Below are 25,443 nucleotides of genomic sequence, written 5' to 3'. Positions count from 1 at the left end.
AATTGGTTGGAAAAATGAAGAGGAAACGATCGAAAGGAACGAAAGATAGAAAAGAAATAGAAAGAGTTACACCGTTCCACGTTCGGTGGGGGGTAAAATGTGATGTGTGAGTGAGATAGACGATCGTGTCAAAGAGAGAAAGAAAGAGAAAGAGGAAGAGAGAAAGAGTGGGAGAAAGAGTAAGAGAGAGAGAGAGAGAGAGAGAGAGGGCTCGCGATCTCGATTACGAGAAGCATCGAGCGCGCCACTCGCACTTGCTCTCGAGACACCGACTCGGTAACTCCGCGCAGTGCTCCTTGTCTTTCATTCGATCTCTGTTTTTGTACTATGTAAACATCGCTCGTCTATTTTGTCAGCACGCGTACGAGACATTATCGGTTTAATATAGTGACATTATTCGAAGAATTATTTATCACGTGTCATTACGATCGTGACTTTTCGTGTTATTACATTTTTTTCACTGTTTCTCTCTTTCTCTCTCTCTTTCTTTCTCTCTCTCTCTCTCTCTCTCTCTCTCTCTTTGTATTTCTTTTCGTTCGTTTAACCGTGTCTCTTCATTTTCCTACGAAATAATCCGATCGAGTCCGATCAATGCCGATCGTCTTTCCGCGAAATGCGTGTTCCGAAAAGTGATCGTCAACGAATGTTATATTTACGTCGTATCGATGAGAAGAATGGTAGTGTACGAATGAAGGAAATCTAATTAAATTAAGAAGAAATTTCTTGTCAGAGAGAAAGAAAGAGAGAGAGAGAGAGAGAGAGAGAGAGTGAGGTTGGAGAGGGAGAGGGTGGAAGAAAAGAGCTGTCATTATTACAAAGTGGAAAAAAAAAGGAAGAAAATCAATTGGGGGTTAAGATCGATTCGACGAGGCATATCCAACGAGAGAGAGTGTGTGTTCATCAAGGAACTACTTTTGTCGAAAAGAAGAGGGAGAGAGAGAAGGAACTACGAAAAAGCTTCGGGCCAAATAAAAAAAACTTCTCTGTTTGTTCAACTCTTCAGCATTCGAGTTTCAACTTTGAAGTTGAAAATATTCTGTGGGACTGGGACTCTTGGAAGGTGCTTCTTGGAAAAACGTGGGAAAGGGAACGTGATCATCGGTGAGTGGAAACCATTTAACAATGTTTTACACGCGAAACGTCATATGTTAAGACATATATATGTATGTATGTATAGTATTTCCTTTACTATACGTCTCTTCTCTTTCGTACGGCCCGCCAAATTTCGTCCGAGCTTCGAAATCTTTTGAATTTCGATGTTGGTGGCGCGACAATCGGCCCGGCTCCCCATTCGAATCTTTTTCTTACACAATTTTTTTGCGCAATCAATCTTTTCTTTTTTCTTTTCTTTCTTTCTTCTCCTTTTTTTTTATTTTTTATTTTTTTTTTAACGTTTCCTTTCCTTTTCCCGTTTCTTTTTGTTTTTAAATTTTATTTTCACTTCGCTTTTAAATTTTGTTTTTATCGCATTAAATTATCTCATTAATTTTTTTCATTATTCATCCCTTTGAATCTAATTACTAAAAATTAATATTTTGTTTTTTATATATATATATGTGTGTGTGTGTGTGTGTGTGTGTGTGTACGTAATGTATGTATTTCGTTCAATATAATTATTCATACTTTGTATATATTAGAAAGTTTTGAAGAATATTTGAAATGTAGGAAGTAGGAACGATAGGAGAAAGAAGATATTTTCCTTTCTTTTTAACATTGAAATCTTTCACTCAAACCATTCTGTGGATTCACGTGTCTTTCTAGTTGCTGAGACGTGAAGCGAGCTGCACGCCCTATTTCCAATTGTTTCTAAGTTTCACCTATGTTTCCGCGTATGTAAAAAAGGCAGGTGTGTGTTATATCGACGTATAGATAAGTCTAAACCAAGAGTAGTTTGGTAAATGAAAGTCAGGAAGTTTTATCATTTCGAAAGACATATCGTGTGCGTATAGGGAGAGAGAGAAAAAGAGAGGGAGAGAGAGAGAGAAAGAGAGACAGAGAGAGAGAGATAGAGAGAGAGAGAAAGACAGAAAGACTATGGAAGAGAGTTTCATAATCCTCGCATTTAGTAGTTGAACGGAATTCGAATTTACCAATTTTAGTTATAAATTATACGTAATTGTTTTTTTTCTTTCTTCTTTGTTCTTTTTCTATTCTTTATATATATATATATATATGTGTGTGTGTGTGTGTGTGTGTGTGTGTGTGTATATATATATGTATATATAAATATATATATAAATTATAATCTCTCTTTTTCTTTCTCTATCTATCTCTAATTAAATATTATGTAATACTATTATTACATTATACTGTATACTATTATACTGATATAATATTATATTGTTATGATGTATAAAAAAATAGTATCTTTTATAGTATAACATAATAATATTATATTATAATAGTGTACAATTATTATATATAGATATACGATGATGTAATATTAATTATAAATATATTAATAATAATTAAAATATACATATATATATATATATATTTAATATACAATATTACATATAAAATATACATATATATATATATATATATATATATATATTTAATATACAAAAGAACGTATATAATATACATATATAATGTACATAATTGGAATAAAATATATATATATACATATATAATATACAAAATTTCTATAGAATCAAGAATCCAAATAAATAGTCCTCGTGCTTGGTTATAAACAATAAACTTCTCTCTCTCTCTCTCTCTCTCTCTCTGTCTGTCTGTCTGTCTGTCTGTCTGTCTCTCCGTCTCTTTCTCTTTACAGTCTTTCCCAGTTGTGTTATCGTCTACGTCGTCGTCCTTCTCTTTTTTTTTCTCCTTCTCCTTTTCCCAATGTTCGTAGATCGTTGTTTATTGTGTGTGTATGTATGTGTGTGTGCGCGCGCGTGTGCGTGTGCGTGTGCATGTACGTGTGAGGTCTCGATTCTCTTCGTCTCGTACTTACACGCGGCAAGTAGAAGCTGGGATACTATCGCCTCTGCGTAAAAGGCATGCTCGATTTCTCAGCATCTTTTCTTTTTTTCTTCTCTCTCCTTTTTTTTCCTTCCCCCCTCCCTTTTACGCCTTTTAAAGATACCACCGTTCTCGTCGTCGTTCTATACGAACCTATCAGACTTATCCTCTTCTGCGTTCATTCGATTACCTTTTTTAATATCTAATCGTCGTATTGGAAAAAAAAAAAAAAAAAAAAAAAAAAAGTTTACGAAAATGTAAGTACGATGGAAAATTATTAAAATAAATAAGTAAATAAGTAAATAAGTAAATAAGTAAATAAATAAATAAGTAAATAAATAAATATATCTTTTTTAATTATAGCAAATTAATATAAGAAATAAGAAAATTGATAGGCAATCTTCGAAACACTGATTCGTCGTCGATCGTATTACGAAAATAAAACAAAAATTAATAACTTTTAATAACGTCGATCGAATTGTATACATACGTTTAAATATGAGATAATAGGGATAGGTAAAAAATTTTTGGATAATTTTAAAAATCCTTTTCGTTCCTTTTTTCCCCAACTCTTCTAATTTTTTTTTCTCTTTTCCTTTTTTTTTTTTTGTTATGTTTCTTTTAATCGTAAAATTATCATCTTAGATCGCTAAACTATAATGGAAGCTTAACAAGTTTTCTTATGCAGAGTAATTAATTTTCGTAATTATCTGATTTTTATCTTTTTTTATGATCTGATTTATCTGACTATAGGTTCACTTGTAATCTTTTGATGTATTCTGTATTTATCACTATCATTTTTATCTGATTATTTGGGAAATCATTGCATCTAGATAATCTTTAAGTCTGTAACTATGATCGATGAAAAATATCTCACTCTATCCGTTTTTCTTTTTTCATCTTTCTCTCTCTCTCTCTCTCTCTCTTTTACTCTTTTACTCGAGAGAACATCTTGAGAGAGGATCCCCTAAGCAGTGAACGATCCTCGGAAGCAGAAAACAATGCCGATGGAAACGGGCATCTTTCCGCTTGCAGCCAAACACAATGCGCGATTTTTACGACTGACGAGGGAAAAAGATGTTATGGCTTTCTCGACGTAGAGACGGCAGGGAGATGGACGTTTGAAAAATTTCTTTCTCGCTAGTGTAGAGAAAGAAAGGGAAGAAGAGAGAGAGAGAGAGAAAGAGAGAGAGAAAGAGAGAGAGAGAGAGAGAGAGAGAGTGAGAGAGGGTGGGGGGTGGTAGGTTAAGAAGTAAGAGAAGGAGAAGAGTTGAATCTCTTTTGTGCGTGACCGGCACACCTTTCCTATAAATGTCTAATTCTATCTTAGATATGAGAGTTATTCGTTATTTCGAGTGCATTGTTTCCATGTTTCTCGACTAAAGGAGCCAAAGGTTAACTATTAAAAAAAAAGAAACGTTGATATTATCGATACTGTGATCATGTTCTTTTGGTATCTGTTAATCGATTATTTTTATGGTGTTTGATTGTAAATATCGAGCGTTTAAATTTTATCGGAAAAAGATCTTTTTTTGCGCCATTAATTATCTATATACATATAAAATATTGTATATTTGGCTGGTGAATAATTAATCTATTGGCATTTTTATTATTTAGAAAAATTATTAGTATATAGAAAAAAGCATTTTTAGTATATAGAAAAATTATGATATTATTTATTAACATTATACTAGAGGTAAACCATACATTATAGTATTGTTTATATTAATACTATATTATTTTTTAATTTATTTCAATATAAAATATTGAAAAGACCGATACACACGATTTATATTAATCAATCCCTAATATTATTGACATAGTTTTGAGAAAGAGAGAGAAAGAGAATAAAATTATATTCAATGGGACAATATCCTTTGTAAATTTTTTTTATAGATGAAAAATCGACAGAGAAAAAGGAAAAGAGAGAGAGAGAGAGAGAGAGAGAGAGAGAGAGAGAGAGAGAGAGAGAGAGAGAGAGAGGGAAAGAGAGAGAGATGGGTGAGAGAGTGAGATAAAAAAGAAAATGCAAAGAAGGAAAGAGTAAATGAGAGAAAAGATATATAATTCTCGTTTAGAAGATCGGGATTGTTACGGTGAGAATCCGTTCGAGATACAAAAGAGCGGGAAAGAAGAAAGTTCACGATCCGAGTTAAAGTGCGGGCCGAGTTTGGCCGGAGTGTGTCTAACGGGGCAACGTCACGGCACGTTAACGTTCCGCGAACGTGAAGGGTCTCTCTTTCCTCCTCTCTCTCTCTCTTTCTTTCTCTCTTTTTCTATCCCTCTTTCATTCTTTCATTCTATCTTTCTTTCTCTCTTTTCGTCGGTCATTTTCCATACTTCGCCGATCAGCAATGGCATATTCGGTTTTTACATCGAGCTCCCGGAAAGCATTTCATTAGAAGAAGAATCGTTATTTCTTTTTCACCGTTGTATTGTATATATATATATGTATATATATATGCATGCATGCATGAATGCATGCACGTCTGCTGCATGTATGTATTTATGATCGACCGCGCGAGACTCGTTTGTCATTCACCTGTGAATTTGCATAGAGAAAAAAAAAAGGATCCTCGTAAATCGGTAACTCTTTATAATCCAATTTTTCTTCATTCACTCTAAAAAAATATTTTACACATATATATATATATATATGATGAAAAATTTATAATAAATTCTTTGGAAATTTTTTAAACATTTAGTCTTAAGTTTAAGTGGTCTCGAATAAGATTAATTGATTTGTAATAATTATCTATTAAGAACTTTTGGCCCATCCAAGGGCTCTTTCAGCCTATCCTATTTAATAATAGAGTACAATATGCGATTATACTATACCGGTATAAGTATAGTACAGTCAGTATAATAATAATATACTAGTGTTATGGCACAATATATATTTACAATTGGTATTGCTTAATTAGAATATTAGTAATATATTATTAGTCATAATATGTCGTATTAAACTATATTACGATAAATTATACTAACTATACTATCTATACTAGGTATAATTTATAATTATAAAATCTTATCTATGGGATATGGACTGGTGACACTTTGGCGTGCGATTAAATAAATGTTTTTAAAAAAAAGAAAAATTAAAAAGAAAAAAAGAAAATTACCAATACACATGCACGATATGCGTCTTTGAAATTTGTCGAATGATTCTCGATTGTGCAAAGAATCGTGAAAAGAGAAAAAGAAAAAGAGAGAAAAAAGTTTCTTCCTTTTTTATTTCTTCTTTTTATATATATATATACATATTTTTTTTTTTTTTTTTTTTAAGTCTTTAAAGATAAGAAACGAAGTAAAATCAAAAGGATGTCATCATGGGTCACACACTGGCCACGGAGAAAGCGTTCGTCCAGTGGCAACGGCACTGCCATTGCTTATTATAATTCTTCCTCCTCCTCCTCCTCCTCCTCCTCCTTGGAAGAGAAGAAGGAGGAGGAGGAGGAGGAGGAGGAGTAGATTTCAACGGAGTTCTCTCTCTCTCGAGAGTTTTTCACGCGAACAGCTGTTACACGGCGTTCACAGGGAACGTGTGGCCTCTCACGGATGCTTACCGCATATCGCTGAGGTTACGACGTAAGATCGTTTTGTCTGTCTGGCACAGATTGCCTTATCTATAAACGAGAGTCCTCTCTTTCTTTCTCTCTTTCTCTTTCTTTCTATTTCTTTCTATATTAGCTGCGTAATAAACGTTCCCGTTTCTTTTCGAATAATTCATGTCAGCCAATGAATGCTCCCTTCTAAACGCGCATACATTAAACTTTTATACGAGACACCATGGCTAATAATACATCTATAATACTTATTTCAATTATAAATGTTAATTAGCCGCAAAATGATTAGATCTAATCAATGAATAAGCCAATAACCAATCCAATATTAACTCTTTATTTTTTTCTTTACTTTCCAGTCTTTTTCATTCTTCTTTAACGAGCGTAGAAAGTTGAAGAAAAAAACAAAAAGAAAAAGAAGAAAAAAAAGGAACAAAGAGAAAGATAAAAGAAAACAAAGTAGAAGAAAGTAATCCTTTCCATCGTCATTAGATATAAACTTTTTTACTTTGTTATATACCATTCACGTGTATAGGTATATCTCGTTTTTCATATAGGCAGGGATCAACGTTCGATAGTTTTCTGGAAAATGTGATCTGGTCTCGCGACCTTCGCAGAGATCAGTCGACCGTATTACATCGCTCGGAATATGCAAAAGGATCAAGGATATATGCAGACGAAGAGAGAGAGAAAGAGAGAGAGAAAGAGAGAGAGAGAGAGAGAGACTGACTGACGTTTATTCAGCTATAATCCTTTACGCGCGGATGTCTCTCATTTACCATTCAGATATTCCAGTTTTTCTCATGGAATTCCAACGTTTGAGAGAGAGGGTCTTGCTCGCGCTAATCGACGATCACGAGCAATCATGCTGAGTCTATAATATCGATTTCTCTCTCTCTCGATGGGACGACGAAAAAGGTGACGAAGATATTGCGAACAAAGGGCACGTATCTTTGTTCGTGTAATTGTAAAATTAGTTTCTTTGCTAAATTAATCGAACGAGGAAAGAGCGAATAAGGGCAAAGGAAAGAAAATAGACGAAGAGGATTACAGATAAAGAGAGAGAGAGAGAGAGAGAGAGAGAGAGAGAGAGAAAACGATAGAGATAGTGATGGAGATGGAGAGAGAAACGAGCAATAACCTTCGTACGCGGAAACGAGACCTTGGCGTGTGCTCGGACCACCATAAAGTCTTACCTAATGTTCGAGAGCCGACGATAAGGACCGCACGAATGGCCGAACGATAGTGACTCGTTCGTCGTGCTCAATGGCTCGAGACTTTCACGAACATTCCTCTCCTCTCGAGGAGGAGACTCGCCTTAGCCAGGGGCAACAAGAGCAACGGCAGCAGCACCACCAGCAACAGCAGTAACAGCAGCAACAGCAGCAATAGCAACAGCAACACACCACGGTCCCGTTCATCTTTCTCTCGTATTCTCCACTTGCCCTCCCTCTACTTTACTCTCTCGGACACACAGAGAGTAGCTTCTTCTTCTTCTTCCTCTTCTTCTTTTTCTGCTTTTTATTTTGTTTTTTTTTTTCTTCTTCTTCCTCCTCTTCGTGTTTCCGCGGGATAGCTTTCAGCCTCGGGATCGAAGTAGGGCTTTGATGATAACAGCGCAAGACGTTCGAGCGGAACACGAGCGGAGATCGTCGCGTCACATCGCATCGGATCGCATCGCATCGCGGAAGTCCCGTTTAACCTGTCGAACTTTGCTTTACGAGCGAAGGCACCCTTTCCTTTCTCTCCTCTCCCTCTCCTATCCCTTACCCCCCTACCTCCCTCGATTGCTTTTATTTCTTTCAATCCATTCGCAGAGACTTTATAATCTCTCACCCCTCCGGCATCGAATCGATCCTTATCCGTAGCGTACGCATAATTCTATTTACTTTTATTCACGTTTACAAGTTACGACGTTTTACTCCGAGGTGAATGATCACGAGGAAGAGATAAATACATATACACACATATACATATGATCATTCTTTAAGAATCGCGTTTATATTCGACAAATAGATTTCTTTCTTCGTATAAATGGCATTACGCGATAGCTATGTATGTATGTTTGTATGTATGTATGTATGTATGTATGTATGTATGTATGTATCTATTTTCATACCCACATATGTACCTGTTTGAAATGTTTAAGTTCGAAAGATTCTTAGCCAAGGGAAATCAGACGTTCTTCGACCAGTGATGTGTGTTTACGTTAGAGAAAGTCGGCTAAGATGACGGATCCTTGGAAAGACAGGAAAAGAATTTACTTGATTTATGCAAATAGGTAATATACGATGAAGCTTACGTGTATTTATGTATATATTATATATCTGTACATATATTTTCCACCTACCTAGTCTACCTACTCTACTCTACTCTACTCTACTCTACTCTACTCTACCTACCTACCTACCTACCTACCTACCTACCTACCTACCTACCTACCTACCTACCTATCTACCTATCTATCTACGTCGACGAAAGATTCGATTAGGCCAATAGATTAGGGTATTATCTCGCGAACGATCGGTCATCGTAACGTACCTATGTATGTACGAACTAGGAAGCGAATTGTTCGAACAACGCAACAACTTCTATAGAATGTAATGGCCGTTCGAAAAGATTTTTTTTTTTTTCTTGTCGATCGTTGACGAGCGATGCTACACGAGCTATATATTAAGACCGTTCGGAACGGCTTTCCATGCAATATGCATCGAACCCTGAATACCGGTATTACGGTGTATTCCCGAGAAATGATTATCCTTTGAAAGGATCTGCATTCCAGCAGGCCTCTTTTTGCAAGGTCGGCCTTTATTATTCCACCAGTGGTTGCGTAACGTCCAAGCCGATGCCTATATACCGAACGAGAAGTTTTCGTTTTATGAGGTCCGTCTCTTACTGTATTACATGTCATGCCATCTATCTTTCTCAAATTTCTTATCGTTTCTTTTTCATTCATTCATTCATTTATTTCCTTTTAATTTCTCTTTGATTTATTCCTTTTCTTTTCCGAATATCTTTTCTTTCTTTCTTTTTCTTTTTTCTTCTTTTTTTTCCTTTTTCCTTTTCATTTCTTTCTTTTTACTTTTCCTCAACTTTCCTTTTTTTCAATATTTTATTATTACTAATATTATTACTATTATTATTATTGTTATTATTTTTTTTTTTCTATTTATCTCTTTATTCTAATATCCTGGAGAAACAGGAAGAGAGTTGGATGATAGTAAGAACGATGCTAAGGCTAAAGGAGTACGGTTGGTCATTAAACGAAGGTGGCATGCAAGCGGCACGATTTCTAGTACGTCGCCCTTCGCCAGGATAACGCTTTGGTATGTAGCCACTGTAACGAGGATGCGAATATAATAACTCTGTCATATACGCTCGCACGTATGCTCGCGATATATTCTCGCCAATGTTTCTTCGTAAGAACAAAAGAGATAGAGAGATAGAGAGATATAGAAAGAGGGAGAGAGAGAGAGAGAATGAGGAAGAGAAAGAGAAAGAGAAAAAGACAGAAGGCAAGAGAGAAAGGGAAGGGATAGTGAAAGAGAGAGAGAGAGAGAGAGAGAGAGAGAGAGAGAGAGAGAGAGAGAGAGAGAGAGAGGGTTTTGAAATCATTGAGAAGAACCGGCTTTGGAAATGTCCGAAAAATATTTACAGCATAAGTTTACTTATAAATTCGGAATTAAATTCCACCAATTGTCAGTATCGTATAAAGATATCTTTTTATCATTTTCTTTTCTCTTTCCTTTTTATTTTTTTCTTTTTCTTATCTTTATTATCAATCGAATCAACGAAATCATTTTACACACACGCACACATACATATGTATATATTATACATACATACATACAAATACGTATGTGAATAATGAACAATGTGAGCACGTATACGTATGTATGTAAGTACATATAGGGTCGCTTAGAAAGCTGCAATAATAGTAACAGCAGCAATAGTAACAGCAACAACAGCAACAGTAGTAGTAGCAGCAACAGCAGCACCAGCACCAGCAGCAGCAGCAGCAACAGCATATATCGCGTGTACGTCTCACGGCTATTTACCCTTAGTACTTAAGCCTCGTTTCACTCGCGGCACGTTACGTTGTTGGCCGTTGGTACGCACATATAATTACGGCAAGTATACGAGTGTAAGATTTCTTCGAGACCGTCCACAGTAACCATTTCTATCGGTGAGTCTTGCGGTAACAACAACGATGACGACGACGACGTCGACGACGACGACGACGACGACGACAACAACAATAATAACAACAACAACAACAGCGTTGCCCACGTTGCCCACGTTGCCTACATTCTCTTTGCCTGTCTCGAATAGGTTTCCAAAGAGAGAAAGAAAGAGAGAGAGAGAGAGAGAGAAAGATAATGCTCGAAGCTTTTCACCGAGTCTTTTCATAGTATTATTCTAACGATAGAGATCAAATTTCCAAGGTTTCATGATTTTCTTTTTTATTAATCATTATAAAGTATAGATCACTCGATCGGTGGTACTTACTCTTATCTTCGTTTTTTATTTTTAACTCTTTGCGGTCCTACACCGAGTCCAACTCGACATCACATTTCGTTCACAAGCGAGTCTTATATACCTATATATACATAACTACTAGCATATTTCAAGTTACTTGCTCGAATTATATATAATACATATAAATATATATTTATGTGAATATGTATATATATATATATATGTATATCGTCGTGCATTTGTCGGGGGAGGGGGGTCATAAAATATTGAATCGAAGGGAAACTATTTGATATGATCGAAAATAACTTGGAAAGATTTAATAATAATAATAATAATAATAATAATAATAATAATAATAATAATAATAATAATAATAATAATAATAATAATGATGATGATGATGATGATGATGATGATGATGATGATAATAATAATAATAATAATGATCGTAAAATTAAAAAATTTTTTAAATCTCTTCAGTCTCGTTACTACATATTAACGTTTGATTCTCTTTATATGTCTCTTTCATTTTTATTTTTTTATTCTTTTTTTTTTGTTATTGCAATATAATATCCTTACAAGTTTAGATGCGATAATGTTGAGAAATAAGATAGAGAGAGAAAAAGAGGGTGAGGGAGATAGAGAAATGTTTATAATTAGATTATAGGAGAAAATTGAATTGAATTGATCATATTGAGTCGAGATCACTAGGTTCACATTCTTCTCTATAAAATATGCGTATCAAGCTTGTAACGCAATTCGCATACTCTCGCGTGATACGTGCGGTTCAGGAATGGGCGAATGAAAAGAAAAAGAAAATATAAAAAAAAAAAAAAATAAAAAAATAAAATAAATTTCGTAGGTTATCGTAGAAAATGATCTTGATCCTGATCGCATCCCTGATCAACAGCACGAGTTATATACATACTTCGATATATGATCGTTCTGATCTTTGCATGAGTCTAACTGACTAATATACGTTTGAAAGATATCTCTCTGTGCGTATATATGTGTATATCTGTATATATATATATATACAGATATATCTATCTATACATATATATATGTATATACGTGACTAGCACGCGTGAACGGCTTCTGCAAGGCGTTTTTGTGGGATTCTAATCGCGGCGACTCGTTTCGTATTATACGTGTGCCAGATAAATATATGCCTTCCTCCTTTGCTCCACAGACCACGTGCTCGGAATGCCAAGTTTACTTTTACATACTTACTTGACGAACGCGTTACGCCTTCCATTTTCTCTCTCTCTCTCTCTTTCTCTCTCTCTCTCTCTCTCCTTCCTTCTTAAATATCTTTTATTTTTTTCCTCTCTTTTTTCATTGCTTATTCGTGTGCTATCATTCCTTCCTACGTATGTAGATACATACATACATGTATGCACACGTATATGTGTATGTATATATATATATACACATATAGACACACACACACACACACACACATATACATACATATATACGTACGAATGTATGCCAGGGAAAGTATAGATGGAACGCCGATTCTATAAAGCAAGGAATGTTCGATCGATTCTTAAAAGGACCTTGCGAGGTACGATCTTGCGTAGGATTTGTCGTATCTATGAGCTAGATTGAGACAGGCCTTGATCATATTTTTTTTTTCTTTTTCTATTTTTTTTGTTTTCTTCTGTTTTTTTCCCCCCCTCTTGATCAATTTCTTTTAATGAAATCAATTTAAGATGGAATATTAATTAATAGATATGGATCTATATATCTCCGTATATACACTTGTTGCTATCGCATCGACAATATAAATGGATTTAGTTATGACAAACGATAATCGTTATTCGTCGAGAAAGTATTATTTTAGATTACACGGTTTTAGATTTATTATTAAGAAGACTCGAGGGCTGGAAAATAGGAAATAAAACATCGAACGACTATTTACCGCACTATCGTGGCAAACTTGGTAGAGGCAATCTTTTCCATAGATAGCTATGAATTCCCATGGGTTCTCGTGAATTCATGGCTACGCCAAGAAATCCACTGGATATATACAACTATCCTATAAGTGATTTAATGAGCGCTCCCGGCGATAAAGAGCGAGATTCCTTTGGTCTTCTGGATAACTTTCAATCTAATTATCTTATCACGGTTAACGTAGCATAGTTCGTAGATCTTTTAGGCAATCTTAGTGAAAACTAGAATTTTCTTTTTAATTTCTAGTTTCATTATAATACTTTTGCCGTATCAGAAATAAAGCGATCAAGGTATAGATACATAAACAAAAGAAAAAGGAGAAAAGAAAATGACATATATAATTTTTCATTGAAACATCGAAATCAATAAGAATGAAAATTTTAGAATTAGAATTAGATTTTCAATTTAACTGTCTTATCGATGTTAACGTAGCTATAGATCGAGGATCATCATCTCAATGAAAACTAAACATTACTTTTTTTTTTTTTTTATATTAATTCTTAATTCAAATATTTTATCGTCGTATCGAAAACGATATATGTAATTGAGGTGCAGTGTAAGAGAGAAAAAGCGATAGATATAATTATCGATAGAAAGGAAATATCGAGAAATCAATGAAAAAGAATAAGAATGAATCTCTTAGAATCGGGATTTCACGTGAAAATCTGGACCGGTTCATCTTGTTTTAGTACGCGTGTTGTACAAGTCCTCTCGTGCCATTCGCGGAATGTGCCGACACGAGAGATCGGAGTCTTGGGTCACGACGGACAAAGCGAAAGTGAGTCGCTCGTCGTCTTCTTCTTCCTTGAACATCCACCTCCAATTCCAACTCCATCCTCCTTTTTCTTCATCTTCTTCTTTTTCTTCTTCTCTTTCTTTATCCTCGTTTAGTCCCGCTTATCTTCGCGATCTTTATTGGTGCGTGAGCGATTCGATCCAAATGAGATTTGTTCGATCTAACGATCGATGACTCTTGAAAGATCTTTAATTTTATCGAAACTCATTTCTTTCCCTTCCAACCTCCTTCCCTCCCTTCCCTTCATCTCTCATTCATTTTCCTTTCCACTACTTCTCTTAGTCTCTCATTTCCGATCAATCCAATTCATCTCTCTATCGACCGACATCTTCTTTTTCGTCACTCTTCTCATACGACAATAGAATTTAGAAATAATTGAATTGAAATTAGTTAGCGAATATAGGATTATCCTTTCGTTTTTCTACCGAAATCCGTGCAATGGCAATGGACGTTATAAGATATATATATATATATATATATATATATATATATATATATATATGTATATATATACTATATAACACGTAGGCAAACATATTACGAGCAAGAAACGATAGGTGAACGGGTATGCAATAAAATGCATGGAACAATTAATGCCGAGCCGGACGTAAATACGTAGGTATGTATCGTATAAGTTGGTACGTATAAGCAACGTGATCGGTATAAGCAATATTACCGGCAGTTTAAATCTCTAAGTAATTGCCAATTATACGCATAATAAGCAGTTAAAAGTGAAATTAATTGCCATTTGCAATAATGAAATCTTATTTGCTCGTCCTCATCTTTAAGTATGAGTGTCCTCGCCCTCCCCCCTCCCCCCGTCCCCTTGCAAAAGACGTGAACCATTTGGCCCTACCCAAGAATTCGTTTTTCCATTTTTTAATGTAATTTTTATCGTTCGTTCCCTTTTTGAGAATGAATCGAAGAGACGCAAGACGTTCATTCCATAGAGATATACAATCATATTTTTTTCTTTTTTCTTTTTCTTTCTTTCTTTTATCGAATCAAAAGAGCCATAACACTCGGCTAAACGTATTGAATCATCCTCCTCCTATCTTGCATGCCATTCACGGAATGCAAAAGGGAACAAAAGCGAAAGTGATTCGATAGGAGGAGTAGAGTGCGTAAACGGTCACTCGTCCGTGTATTTGTTCGTCCGTGAATAATAAGCGTGGGTGTGAAATACATTTCCATTCTCGAAAACGAATTGCCGAACATCGTCTAAGTTTTGAAAGGAAGCTGATTGCGATATCGAGTACGAGCGATTGTTTCTCGAACGAGTATAAACGAACATTTCGTAACAAACTGAAAGTATCTATGTACTTTTATGAAATTGAATTTCACGAGATCGACGATATTATTCTTTGATGATATTTTGAAAAATGCGATTGGAATTGCTTGTTCGTGACATTAAAAGAAAAAAGGAAAAAAAAAAAAAAAGAAAAAAAGAAGAAGTAAACATATCGAAGAAATCCAACAATAAGAATGTAATTATATATACATATATACATAAATATATGTTCCGTGTTACGATCGTCGTTGTAACAATGTCCCTCGTACTTGACTATTATTTGTAAACTTAAAAGGACGACATTCGATCGGATTCGATCTATGATAATATGTACGTCGTATTTTGTACTATTCATGAAAATAATAATTTACGATCAGTCTTAATCCGTCGAACTAAGTATAAAAACGTACGTACGAATGGTCGGGTTTGTTGGTACGGCGTTTAGGCCTCCCTCTCTCCTCCATCGTGAAAAAAAACTTAGTGTTAGATTCCGTTGAACGGAGAGAAGGAAGGTAGTCAGCATGGCACGAGGAAGAAGAGGACGGTGAAGGAGATGGAGGAGGAAGAGGAGGAACGTGGTTCGCCGGTTGAGCGAGAGCGATAAGCCAAAGAAAAGGAAAGTGAGGTGGGTAAGAGTTGAATCGTATCGAATCCGTGAGACCGTGTCCTTGGCCTGCGATCGGCCAATCTCGATTCCAATACTTGGTGGTACCGAGCGGATTATTCTAACTATTAAAAGGTTCCCTGTCATATCGAATTTCTCATCGTCTTATCGTATCCGTTGGTTAGATCCTTTCGAAATTCTTTGTTCTTTAGATTTATCAATGTTTACAAGAGAGAGAGAGAGAGAAAGAGAGAGAGAGAGAGAGAGAGAGAGAGAGAGAGAGAGAACAGAAACTACGAAGCTTCGATTGTACGAGGAATAAGATTAATAATCATCTTCGTAATTGTTTATTAAGGAGAGAGACCGAAGATGATAAGAAAAATAAACAATAAAAAAGAAAAATAGAAGGGAATATTCTCCTCTAGACTCTTACATTGTTATTACTTACTTATTTATTTATTTATGTATCCAAGAGATTTACGTTGTTAACAGATCGTTTCTGTTAACGCGAACGCCATTCAAACGAAGCAAATTATTTTAACGTTTCGGAAGATTTCTTAAAACTTTTCACAGGATGGAAAAGAACAAAATGCGGCAAGTTAAATTGGTATGCACTTTCGACGATGAATTTACTGTGAAATATCTGTATAGGTTGGTAGAAGGGAGGGGCGTTAATTCGAGGCTTCACGGAATAACTAAGCTTTCGCTCGGGGTTTAGGTTTTAATTAACGAGACAAGGTCTCACGAAGGAGCCTGCCAACTTCCTTGAGAACGGACCTGCCATGGCATTGTACCAGTATGTATTTCTCTCTCTCTCTCTCTCCCTATCTGTCTGTCTATCTATCCATCTCTCTTTCTCTATATGTTTACTCTTTCCTTTCCCTCTTTCCCTCGACTTTTCACTTGTGCGTTTTAACGTTTCTTTTTTAAAGACATAAAATTTATCAGAACGGTGAATAATAATAAGACGACCTTGCGCACGCAAGGAGAAAGTAGATCATCGTTCGACGATAATCGATGATCTCTCAAAGCAATCCCGTTTGAATGCCTCTCTAATTTGACGACGAGAGAGATAAGACATAGGGAAAAAGAAAAAAAGGGAAACGAGTTCTTGCTTTGCAAACTGAAATGGTCAGTGATATCGAGAAAAGAAAAGAAAAAAAAAGAAAAGAAAAGAAAAGCAAAGCAAAGAAAAGGAAAGAAATGAAATGAAGAAAAAAGAAAAAAAGACGGGGAGAAAAAAAGAAGAGCAGCGAGAAGAAAAAGGGGAGAAACAGGCGGAAGGAAAAGCTGCTGTGCAACTTTCGAACGACGTTTTCGTGTTCTCGCGAGGGACAGGTGACACAAGGATCGTTACCTTTTTGGGAGGACGGAGAAGACTCGTTTCTTCTTAAATGATAATCGGAAACAGTGATCGAATCTGTAATTTATTTATTTATTTATTTATTTATCTTCTTTTTTTTTTCTTTTCTTTTTTTTCTTTTTTTCTTAACGCGTATATTCCTTCAATTCTTATCGGAGCGAAATGAATTGTTTCGTCGTTGTTTTTTAATTTTTTATTCTTTTTTCCTCCTTTTCCTTTTTTTTTTTTTTTCTTTTTTTCTTTTTTTCATCTATCAGATAAGTACATTAGACGAGGTGTTAAAAATAATTAGACATATTTCTACGCGTGGTTGCATCATATTTGTTTTCTTCTCCTTCTTCTTCTTCTTCTTCTTCTTTTTTCTTCTTCTAATCTCTCTCTTGCATCTCTTTAAAAAGGTTCACGTGGAGCTCCTACGTGAGGATTTTAATTAAAAGCAGAACATCTGGAATAAAATAATAATAACAATGATCGGGATCTCGTTGAAAGATATATATATATATATATATATATATATATATATACCTTCTTGTTTTCTCATCGTCTTTCAACGATGAACAAGCTTACTCATCGTCTTACAGCATTCGTATAAAATTTTTGTTTCTCATTCCTTTCTCGCGGGACGATTCGTTCTCGGCTTCTTTTCTCTTCTCTCTTTTCTCTCTTTTTCTCTTTTTCTTTTTCTCGTTTTCGTTCTGTCTCGATCCTACCCTCCGGTCATCGACGATCTGGGTCACAATTAAGAAGAAAGCCAACGCCGATACTATTAAAGTTTATAATGGAAGTCCGCCAAGGACTTTCTCGTTTGAAGTGCGAAGTGTTGAGATACGCCCATTTGTAAAAGAAAGAGAGAGAGAGAGAGAGAGAGAGAGAGAGAGAGAGAGAGAGAGACGGATATGTTATGTCTCGGTTGGAAAGTTTCTATACTTGTTCGAGTTGGTACTGCATAAGAGAAGTATATTTGACGTATGCAAGCGTGTGAGAAGTATTTCGCCTAGTTTCCGTTCTCGAAGGAACTGGACCGTCCAAGGAATTGAACTCGAGAAAATCTTCTCTCTAGCTATCTCCCTCCCTCTCTCCTTTTTTACTTCGTTTCGCTTATTTCCTTCTCTCTTTCTCTATTATCGAATTCTAAATTTCTTTTTTTCTTCGGTATAAAATAAAAATCAAAAAATATTTTTAATAAGAAGAAAAAGAGATCGATAGATAGATAGATAGATAGAGAGAGAGAGAGAGAGAGAGAGAGAGAGAGAGAGAGAGAGAGAGAGAAAGAAAGAGCAAGAGAGAAAGAGAGAGAGAGAGAGAGAGAGAGAGAGAAAGAAAGAGCAAGAGAGAAAGAGAGAGAGAGAGAGAGAGAGAGAGAGAGAGAGAAATAAATGAATAAATACGTTTAAAATGAGGTAATAGAGATGGGAGATCGGAAAATTTGATAGACATCTTTGAGACGTTTCAGTGGCTCTTTATTAAGACGTGGTGTTAAGTAATGGGATTAGAAATTCATGAGGAAAGTAGAATGGAATTTATCTTCTCACGTGTTTTACGATCGTAAGTAAACAACAAGGCGGTTCGCGAAAGTTGTGCCTCATATTTTTATTTAGATATTCACATTGCGTTTCGAATTAGATACGTATCTTTCATCGTGTACATATATACGTCTTTGTAAGTTTTTAAGATCGTTTTTATGACATTTAAAAAAATTGCTGATAAAAAGAAAATTTTAATATGAAAAGATGCGACGATTAATTTCTTTTTTTTTTTTTTTTTTTTTTTTTTTTTTTTTTTCGTACGTTCCATCTACAAATAATCATTAATGTATTAATTATATTCTCGATATATGAAGAGGGGGGTGGGGGGGGCGGGAATTTAAAAAGAATAAAGTTCAATATAAAATGTATGCCAATGAATTCTTTTGTAATTTTTTATTTGCAAATTATTATTAATAGATCGATTATATTTTCGATGGATCATAAAAATTTTTTATGTTACAACAGTTAAATGATTGTTTGATGATTGTTTGTTTTTATGACGTATTAAAATATTATAAATATAAGATTCTTTGATAAGAGTAAAGTTTCGTATAAAAATTATATATTATTCTATATTTTTCTTATCTTTATTAAGAGTTATCAATTATTATTAATTATATTATCAATAGTTGGAGAAGAACTGTTGCATCAATTGAAGTTTCTGATTTAGATTATCGTTTACTTAGCGGTAAGAGTCGAGGCCGTCCTTATTTACAGTTACGAGGAAGCTCGCGTATAATGTCTAGGGCGTATTGTGTCAAGTTGCACGTTACGTGTATACGCAGCGCATTTACGCGGCCTCTCTTATTTATGTTTTTATGTTTATATATATATATATATATATACGTATATATATACATATATATATATATATGTATGCATATATGCATATATACATATGATCAGATAATACGCGAAATAATACGTTGTCACCCGAGAAAATAGAATCGAAAGTCTTATAACGAGATATAGTTCGATATATCTATGAGAAAACTTCCTACTTGTCGTAACAATTTGTTATTTAAACGTAAAGCGATTTAATTTATTCATACTTTCATATATTATACATTTAATTACAATTCTTTATTAATATATCTCCATCGATCTTTTATCCTAATTGCATCTAATTTTATGATCGTTTTAACCATTTATAATGAATAACTTTTTTGCTTTAATGTTTTAAAAGAGATATTATATACATACATACATACATACATACATACATACATACATACACAGGTATATATATATCTGTACTAATTATATATAATACATATATAATATTTATTAGTTATAATATTTAATATAACTCTTTAATGCGTAAATTTTCTTTTTTTTAATACTTTAGAAAAGATCAGAAATAATCCATATTACTTAGTAGTTATAATATTTAATATTAGAATATTATTTTAAAATATTTAAAATGATATAAGATATGAGCAAAATAGTGATCTATGGTAAGCGCAAGGTAAATGCAATATAAGCGCAAAGTAAATGCAAAGTAAGCGCAGGGGAAATAACGCAAACAAGGAAGTCGTGCGAATGTGCAATAATATCAATAAGCATTGTGCACGATATAGTTTCTACGTGTTCGCGTTAAAGTGCAAATACGTGAGTTAATTAAATACACATTTCGTCGGTTTACATTTGACGCAGCAAAAGGAGGAAGGCAGGTACAAAAAAGAAAGCACAACCTCGAAGCAAAGCGAAGGTTAAAGTTTCATTAGAGAAAGAGAGAGAGAGAGAGAGAAAGAGAGAGAGAGCTACATCTTATTTAGTTACTTATGCGGAACACGATAAGGCACGATCCGTGCAGTTGCAGCTACGATCCTGTTTGCGCCTCGCGGGATCCTCTCCAAGTGGTCCTATTTGTTGCAAGGACACCAATAGCAAACAACCTTGACTTTTACATGTCTCTTCAACCAACATCAGAGACGGACGATGCCTCTAACGACTATATTTTTTTTTCTTTCTCTCTCTCTCTCTCTCTCTCTCTCTTTCTATATTATTTGCTTTCTGTACCTACGTACATAAGCGTTATATTCTTTTTTTATTTATTACCATCACCATCAACAACAACAACAACAACAACAACAACAACGACAACAACAGCAATAACAGCTACAAGTAATAGTAGTAGTACTATTACTCTTATGTATATATATACTATAAATTTACATTTACATCTACATGAACATATACGGTTGGTACACAAGGAACAGCTTAAAGTTCATGATAAATTGCGATTGGAAAAAGGAATATAAGATGGCCGTGGTTCATGGAAGATTATATTGCATTGAATCGGCCGATTTTTCATTCTCGAGATTATATCGAAAGGCTTGAAATTCCTAACCGAGCGAAGAAACATGCCGCGGCAAGTGCCTTAGGCGTTGCTATCCGACCACCAATGAGGGTGCTCGGAGATTAGACAAGCCGGTACTTAGAACCTGTAACGAAGTCCGCGAGAACGAGGTTTAACACGCGAGCGTGTTGCGCTGGGTCACGTAAGTCGAATTCAAGAATCTTAACGGAGATCGAAGGAGTTCGTGTTACCGATCGAAAGGGTTAATTACTAGGCCAACTATAGCGCCAGCCAAACCTGTAACTCGGAACGTTCTTAAGATTTTTTCCATTTCATTTAGGATCTGCTTTACCTTATTTCTTTTCTTTCTATTTTCTTTTTTTTTCTTTTTTTCCTTTTTTATTTTCTACGTTCCATAATGGCCCATATTATTTTTAACTCGCATACTTACTTATTGCATACATAGATCTATATTATTTTTAACATTTCATTTTATTTTATCGGCAAAATTCATTCCGTTAATTCCTATTTGAATCTTTTACCTATATTCTTTAAATATAAGCTATAGTATAGGTACAGTATAATTATTATATCAATAGAATTTTTACATTATATAATTTTACTATATCTAATGACAAGAGAAAAATAATTCAATTGTGGAAAGTTAAAGTTCACGTTTGCGTGTGTTGGTAATAGACATAGATACACGCGCCGTGCATTGTCGCCGATAAATTTATCAAAATGTCAAGAAGGGATAATATATATATATATATATATATATATATATATATATATATATATATATATATATATATATATGAAGTAGGGACTTGAAAAAAATTTGTCTATCCCTTATGGGCACTTGCGTGCACGATAATCGTATCGTTGAATTTTTTCATTATGTTAAGTAACTTATCGTTTACCTCGAGGTATGGGTTACAGATGGAGGACTTTACGATTACAATTCTACGATTTCTTTAAAAAGAAGAAGAAGTAGAAGGAGGAGGAGGAGGAGGAGGAGAAAGAGGAGAAAGAGGGGGATAGAAGAGGATCGTTGAGAAATCGCACGTGTAAATACTCCCTATGTCAGATTAGAGTTTTCGTTTGTGGTACCAGTGAAAGCTTAAAACCCGTGCGAATAAAACTGTCGCGTTTCTCTCTCCCTTTTTCTCTCTCTCTCTCTCTCTCTCTCTCTCTCACGTACATATATTGTACATAGTCTTTTTCTCTTTCTCTTTCGTTCAAACACGCTCGTAGCAGTAATCCCAACTGATATGTAAATTCTTTTAATGCCAAGAAACTCCCTCTTACACGTATGTGCGATACGCATAATCCTTATTGAAATCGTTGTGTATTCCTAGTTATAAAGTAAAGACTATGCGATTATAGATAGAGGATAAGATAAGAGAAAAATAGAGATAGAAAGAATAATAATAATAACAACAACAACAATAACAACAACATAAATAATAATAATAATAATCATAATAATAATAATAATAATAATAATAATAATAATAATAATAATAATAATAATAATAATAATAATAATAATAATAATAATAATAATAATAATAATAGTAAAAAAAAAGCATAGAAAATTTGTAATTAGGAGGATTTAATGTCGCTCTTTTCTACGATCCTTTAAAGACTTAAAGTTCTTAAAGTTCGAGACTTTTACGTGTTATGTTACATTATGCATTAGATAAAGCATATTGCAATAGAGATATTTCAATGATGACGATAGTTAAACGATATTTTTTATTTCCTTTTTTTTTTTTTCCTGTTTCTTTTCCTTTTTTCTTTTTAAGTTCCTATACTCTGAGAAAGAAGAAAAAAGTTTGCAAGAAAAGTCGATCGACGAGGCGATAGCAAAATAAATCTCGTTAACGAGATTGAATCCTTGATCATTTTCTCGTATCTCTTCGTTCCACGTGCGTGTAATTAAGGATCGTTTCTCTTTCTCTCTCTCTCTCTCTCTCTCTCTCTCTTTCTCTTTCTTTATCTTTAGCGCGAGCAAATATTTACCCTTACGACCTATCGACGATAGAACACGCGACTCGCTTACACTTTCGCTCGTGCGGCTCGACGGCAAGCTCGAGAATTATTTCATGTTTTCGACCCTCGACGTTTACTTATTAAATACAGAAGTGACCTTTGACGCCATATATAACCCATAATGTAATAGAAACGCGCGCGGCAAGGAGCGCACACAGGTGGGCAGGTATTCTCCTTATTGGATACACACGTAACTCTTTACGTACGTCCGCCTCTTTTTGTCCCTTCCCTCCCTCCTCCCCTCCCACCTTCCCCAATTCCTCCTTCTCCTCCTGCTAAACCTCTCCCCGCTACTCTTCTTCTTATTTTTTTTGTTTTGTTTTTTTCTTTTTTTTCATTCTTTCTACTCCCCTCCCTCCCTTCATTCTTTCACATTCGACTCGCATCCCTGCGATAAAACTGATTTACTCGCCCGGAGAGGTCGACGCAGCTGCGCTCTGATATATGCAGCCGAGAATCTTCAAGGATCTTTTCTCTCTCCCTCTCTCTTTCTTTCTCTCTTTATATATTTATATATATATCTCTCTCTCTCTTTCTCTTTCTCTCATTCTCCTTTTGCCGTCTACGACGAGGCAATTTAATTTATGACCAAAGTAGTCATCAGCGCGTGCCGAGTGAATAAAAGAGCGGGACTGCCGTGCCGCTCGAGAAGAGAAACCCTTTTCTTCCTTTCTTTTCTACCTACCTACCTACCTACCTACCTATCTACCTACCTACCTATCTACCTTCCTTCCTTCCTTCTTTCCTTCCTTCCTTCCTTCCTTACTTCCTTTCTTTTATCTTTTTTTTTTTTTTTTTTCTGTCGATCTCTGTCTCGCTCGATCTCGTCCTTTCTTCTAAAACGGTCCCGACGAGATTTAATAATAATCGATTATCGAACAGAGACACGAAAGAGTGTAAAACCGGTCCGGCTTTTATAAATCACGATAACGCGATAGTTTATCGAGCTACCGGGTCAGAGAAATGGGCCATTTGGTATGGTTCTAATTATAGATCGATTTAAATTTTCTATTTGGATCGATATTTTCCAAAGGATCAATGCAGTTTCTGTTTCTTTTCTTTTGTTTTTTTTTTTTTTTCCATTTAACGATGGACTTACATATCTATCGGAATCGGAATGGTTCGGTTGATCAAATCTATTGAATATTTTTGTTTGTTTTCTTTTTTTCCATTTTTATTTTTTTGTGATAGTCTTTCGGTTTTCTTTCTATAAAGAACGAAAGCACGCGTTTTAACGATTTCCTTCGATCTTGGTAACGAGCTTGAACGAAGAGAGGAGGAGGAGGAGGAGGACGAGGAGGTGAAGGTGGAGGAGGAGAGATCGTGGCTTCCACCGATTAGTTCGAGCGACCGTTCGTAAAGCAATAACCGAGTAGGAACGTTGAAAATCGTTGAACCGCCGGCTGCTAGAAACAGGCCAATAAATAAGCGGCCAGATCGGCGCAATTATGTGGCAGATTAACATCTATGACCAAGGTATACAGTTACATTGGGCGTATACTTCGCCTTCTACATACATTTCTACGTACATACTAACATATATATATATATATATATATATATATATATACATATATACATATACCATATTTGCAAGATACAAATGCAACGCGTTTACGTGCTTCCATACCTACTGCGTAATGCTATTTCTGCCACACTTCGTTGACCACCATATATATATATGTGTGTGTGTAAATATGTGTGCGTATATGTGTATGTGTGTTTGTGTGTGTGTGTTTGTGTGTGTATGTGTCTGAGAGACCGGCTCTATGCAATATCGCGCGTAAGAACTTTGGTATTCGGTTGTTTGCTCGATAGGCTTTGAGCGAGCGAGATTTGAAATTTTCCCGCGAATATCACAAAGCTCATCGTTTCGTCTGTGAAAAGTGATAGGTCATGCGTGATAAACGATTTATCTTTAGAAACGATCATTCATTATTCATAGAAGATGATTTAAGATAAAATGATTAATCACGCAAAGAACATTCTATTAACTGTCTCATTTTATTTATTTCGATCAATGTATTAATTTAACATAAAGATTTAATATACAGATGGACAATTATTTTCATTTAATGACGTAAAATGAAAAACGTAGATTTATCCTACCATTTTAATTAATACTAAAACATTTAGTAATTTTCTTCGAATGAAGATATTTTGAAGAATAGGAGTGTTTAACTGGGAGATTAGATATTATTTTTGATCGTTGATTAAAAAAAAAAGAAAAAAAAAAAAAACGAAAGAAAGGAATGTGTCCACACAACGGAAAGAGTAATAAACGCGTTCTTCCTCTTATTACTTTTGCATAAGTCACTTTCACTCTCACTTACTTTCGATCCGTCGACAAGAAATCGCTAACTCTACGTATTTTATTTCCCTTTTTTTCTTTCTTTCTTTTCTTTTTTTTTTGTTTTTTTTTTGTTTTTGTTTTTTTTGCTTTTATACTTTTACCAGAATTATAGATATTCGATGTTATATCTCTATCCCCTCACTTTTTTTCTCTCTCTCTCTCTCTTTCTCTCTCTC

The 25,443-nt window shown here is 34.8% G+C and overlaps 1 protein-coding gene across 5 annotated transcripts in view; it reads left to right on the top strand.

The window, feature by feature from the left end:
* LOC124950438 overlaps window positions 1-25,443 on the top strand; it is a 55,054-nt gene continuing 29,611 nt past the window's right edge. For 4 of the 5 annotated variants that reach the window (XR_007101363.1, XM_047497119.1, XM_047497117.1 and 1 more), the window contains exon 1: window positions 1-1,101. The gene's annotated coding sequence lies outside the window, so the exon portion shown is untranslated. Of the gene's footprint in view, window positions 1,102-9,752; window positions 9,863-25,443 lie in introns of those variants that run through there. The other variant, XM_047497118.1, reaches the window with a different exon arrangement.

This window comes from Vespa velutina, chromosome 7, assembly GCF_912470025.1.
Source record: "Vespa velutina chromosome 7, iVesVel2.1, whole genome shotgun sequence".
Taxonomy (NCBI): Eukaryota; Metazoa; Arthropoda; class Insecta; order Hymenoptera; family Vespidae; genus Vespa; species Vespa velutina.
Note: the sequence above shows the minus strand (reverse complement) of the source record. Positions and strands in the feature narration are given on the sequence as shown.